Raw genomic sequence first — 4931 nt, 5'->3', positions numbered from 1 at the left:
CAACCCACTGTGACCTTGTATTTCATTACCATACAGCATTTCTCTAGAACTTTTTATATTGGCAAAACCCCTTCGAGATAATTTACATTAGTTATTTATTTTTTGCGTGGCAATGGGGGTTAAGTGACTTTCCCAGGGTCACACAGCTAGTAAGTGTCAAGTGTCTCAGGCCGGATTTTGAACTCAGGTCCTCCTGAGTCCAGGGCCGGTGCTTTATCCACTGCGCCACCTAGCTGCCCCTACATTAGTTATTAATAACACTTTAGAACAGGGATTCTAATGTTTTTGTCTCACAGACCCCTTTGCAACCTGTTGGCACCTCTGAATTCTTCCTCAGGCTGTTTTTAAATGCATAAAACAAAAATATATAGGATTATAGAGGAAACTAATTATATTGACATATAGTCGATAAATATTTTAAAAACAAGTTCCCAGACCCCAGATTAAGACTCCCTATTTTAAAAGAATTACCTTTGAGGTAATGTTGGTATGGCAGGGCCTCCCCCACTTTTGTTAGCTTAGCGAACCCAGTTTACTCCAGGTATAGGATAAAGTTGTATAAAATGTAGTAGACTATGCTCCAACCAAAGGAAAAGCATCAAAGGCAAAGAGAAAGTGGTTGGTTAGAAAACAGAATTATACTTCCAAACCCAATAAATTTTTAGTACCCTACGACACATCACCTTAGTTTATGTATCTTCTCCCTTTATGCCTGCAAGCTACTTAATGAGCCCATGTTTGATCCAGTGGGTTAGGACAATGCTTTCAATATTATTTGTTCCTTCAGTTCCTGACTTTTTTGTGTTCTTCCATAGGGAACTTTCAATAGGAAGGCATTTCTAAGCACACTGTGGAAAAGATCTAGTCCTACCTAAGAATGTGAATGTCTGACGGCAATTTTAAAATCTCTGTGTTACATACTCATATAAAGTGATAGCTTGCTTGCCTCACCAGGGTGAAGTTGTGTTGAATGATACCTGTAAACAGCAATTATGAAAATTCAAGCCTTGCTCGGGGTTCAGATGTGCTGGGGTTAGCAATATTTCTCCATTCCAGTTTCCAAATCGACAGTGTAAGAATGCAAAAAGTTAAAGGAAGGTTTTGAGATTTTCACAAAATGCTGGACATGAAATACAGAGAGGTTCATCATGGAAAATGACCTTCATCTAAGGATCTTATAATAAACCCCTTTTTCCCAGGGGAAAAGTAGTAACTAAGGTGAAGTTTTATTTTTCAGGAATGTTCTCTGCCTATAAAATAAATGTTCAATATTCTGAATATATAGTATTCATAGGATCGATCATACTGTAGCTAGTCCAACCTCCTCATTTTGCAGATTAGAAAACTAAGTCCCAGAGACTGACTCACTCAAGTTCATGCAGGTTAGGAAGTGGAAGAGTTCCTCTGACTTCAAGTCCATCACTTTTCCCAATGTGTTTTCTACAATATCAAGGTGTTCATGTTTCTGGCAGAATATAGTTTGACAATATGCTTAAACTGACCATAGTCATTGGTCCCCTCTTTTTTTCTACATTGCATTATAGCATAATGGAAAGAGCACTACTCTTCTAGTTAAAGACATGGTTCAAATACTTCCCTCTCCCATTTATGTAATGTATGACTTGAGGAAAATCTCCTCAACACTAGACCTTGAATTTCTCATCTATCAAGTGAAGGAAGTGGGGATGATCAGGGAGGACAGAGGGAGATGGTCAACTAGGTGTTCTTCAAGGCCTTTTCAAGCCCTAACATTCTGGAAATATATCTAGATCTAGATATCTAGATATGTGTGTATGTATATGTATGTGTGTATGTATATATTTTTTTTTCTGAGTAGCTGTTCAACTAAGGATGAAAAATGAAAACATGAGAAACAAAGTAAAATAAAGGCCAAGGATAGGGATACTAAAAGAAAAAAAGAATTTACATTTATGTAAATAGACCATGCAAAGAGAGAAAAGCAAGGAAGGACTAAAAGCTATATTAATAGATATAATGGTGTGCTTTCTCTAGTACTTTGAAGTTTACATAGCACTATCCTTAAGACGGCTCTGGCAGATAGGTATCATCATTATTTTTGCCCCCATTTTACAGATAAGGAAACCTTGACTCCAAGAGGTTGTGACCTGTGTATGGTAACACACCTAGAAAATGTTAACTATGGGATCAAGCAGGTATGGGATGCAAACAAGGTCTTCCAATTCTAAGTTCAGGTCAAGATTAAATATGAAGGCTAGATAGGAAAGGCAGGCTGAAAGATAGTGAGTGGTGATAGATATACAAAAATTAGGTTAGCAGAAAGTCAGGCTAGTGTATGAAAAGACCACTAAAATGGATATCAAGAGACCTCATTTTTAGCTTTGAGTCACTAACTAGCTGTGAAACCTTGAGCAAGACACTTGCCACTCTTCCCCCCCAGTCCCTTTTTTTTAATCTGTAAAATGGGTATCTTGGACTAGATGAGCATTAATAACTCTACTAATGCTGAAACTTTAGAAATTTCTTAGGGAATGTTTGCTGCTGCTGTTCAAGTGATTTCAGTTGTATCTGACTATTCTTGACCTCATTTGGAGTTTTCTGGCAAAGATACTAGAGTAATTTGCCATTTCCTTCCCTAGCTCATTTTACAGATGAGGAAACTGAGGCAAACAGGGTTAAGTGACTTGCCCAGGTTCACACAGATAGTAGTAAGTTTCTGAGGCCATATTTGAACCGAGAAAGATGCTGGTACTAGAAGAAATCAAGGTATTCCTGAAAAGCATGGAGCCGAACTGTCTTTGTGATTGCTGCTGTTCCTTCCTACCTTCAACCTCACACTGTAATTCCTATCACTCCTTGCCCACAGCGATCATATTTCTATTTATCCCAAAATTATATTTTTAAAATTCTATTGGTAAAGAACATCCCTGAAAATGACAACTCCCAGTTATTGTTCTTTCTTTGGGAACATAGGACATACTGTAGACCCTTAGATGAAGAGTGTCTTCCTTGTGTGAAGAGCACCTCTGTATAGACATCTATGACTAAGGGGAAGAAGTTTCTGGAAGTAGTTACACTTATTTCTATTCACTACCTTCCAGTTTAATCCTGCCACCCACAACCATATTCCTTGTGGGGGAGACGTTAGTGCTTCTGCTACTAGTGTATCATCTCCTGAGCTCCCTGTCTGATCCCCACTAAATCTTGGTGATATTCCCATCCATGATGGAAATCAACACTGGAACTACAGCGACTCGATCACAGAATCACAGAATCTTTGGATTAGAAGGGACCTTCAGGCTGTCTAATCCATCCCATACCCAGAATGAACCCCAACCGGAACACACTCATCAAGTGGCCATCCAGCCTCTGCCTAAAAGACCTCCAAGCAAGGGAAGTCCACCACCTCTTGGACTGGCCCATGACACTTTTGGACAACTCTAATCATTAGGAAGCTTTTCCTGACATAGAACCTCCATTTGCCTCTTTGCCATTTCCACCTCTTGTTCAGGCCCTACCCTTTTGGGTCAAGCAGAATATGTTTGATCTCTCTTTCACATGACAGCATTTCAAATACTTGAAAACAGCTACCATTTCCCATTTGCTGCTAAGTGGGCTGAGCATGCCCAGTTCCTTTAAACAAACCTAATATGCCATAAGACCCCAAGAGTCATTTAGTCATGCTGTACCATAAGTATTCATATAATCCTAGAAGTAAAAATGGAAGAACTCTCAGAGGTCATCTAATCTTTCTTCATTTTACAGATGAAGAAACTGAGGCATAGAGAATATAATCAACTTCTTATAGAGTCACACAATTTTAGAGATAGGAGCACCTCAGTGACCCCCCTAAGTCCAGACCATAGCCAGAAGGAACGCCCACCAGAACATACTCAACAATTGGTTATCCAGCTTTCATTTGATGTGTCAGTAAAGGGGTCCTCATTTTCTCCCAAGACAGGTCATTTGGTTTTGGACAGTTCAGGTTGCTGTGAAGTTTTTGCCAATATCAAGCCCAAATCTTTCTCACCAGACCATCCATCCTCTGCTCCTGGTTTCACCCTTTGGAACTGTGGAAATTTATTTTGATTTGGGGACCCTACCTTTAGGTTGAGATTAGAAAGCCTTAGGTCCTCAGGGTCTCTTCTGTGTGGGAGGTGCTGGTGCCCCTCCCCCTCTGCTTCAGCTGAGCCAAAAAGCCCCGTGGGCTGCACAAGACGCCAGGTCAGACAGCTGAGGGGAGAAAGCCCCCAGCTCCCTCCGACCTGAGCGGAGGTATCAGGGAGATGCTGGGCTCTGGCGTAGCGTGGGCTGAGAGATGTGAGGCTCAAGCGCACCCCCCCCAACCCCAGCCGCAGCCCTGACTGGCGGATTAGCTTGGTGTGTGGGTGCAAAAAGCCCTGAGATTTGAGTGGAGATAAAAAAGGTATATATAGACCTGGGAGTTAGATTAAGAGGGCTGATGAGAGGAACAGTAATGCAGGACTAGGAGCAAGGAGGAAAGGCCGGCAGACAAGATTAAGAGAGGCGGACAAGATTAGAGGGGTGGCAAAGGTGGCAAAGGGCAGACTGATGGAGCAGACAGACAGACAGACTGACCAGGAGGCCGCAGAGAGCACAGAAGTGGTCAGCACAGGGTACAGGTTGGAGAAAGTGAAGATTAAGAGGAGTTAGAAGAAAGTAGCTGAGCAGGGAAAGTGTAACATACCCTGAGGCGAGAGGTGGCTAAAGCCCTTATTGTATTGAAAAAATTCCAGGGGCAGCAGGTGAAAGCACCCAGAACGCAGTCAGGTTGTACATTTTATTTCCCTGTATTCTTAATTTTAAATAGTATCTCATAAATAAACTCTGCTTTGATTATTTAGTTAAGAGGGGCTTCCTAATATTTTGCTTATCAATTTGGGAGTGGAACAGTGTGGTGGAACTTTATAAACAGCCCACATTAAATTAAT

The sequence above is a fragment of the Dromiciops gliroides genome, chromosome 5, assembly GCF_019393635.1.
Source record: "Dromiciops gliroides isolate mDroGli1 chromosome 5, mDroGli1.pri, whole genome shotgun sequence".
Taxonomy (NCBI): Eukaryota; Metazoa; Chordata; class Mammalia; order Microbiotheria; family Microbiotheriidae; genus Dromiciops; species Dromiciops gliroides.
The sequence above is the reverse complement of the archived record's forward strand: the minus strand, read 5'-3'. Positions refer to the sequence as shown.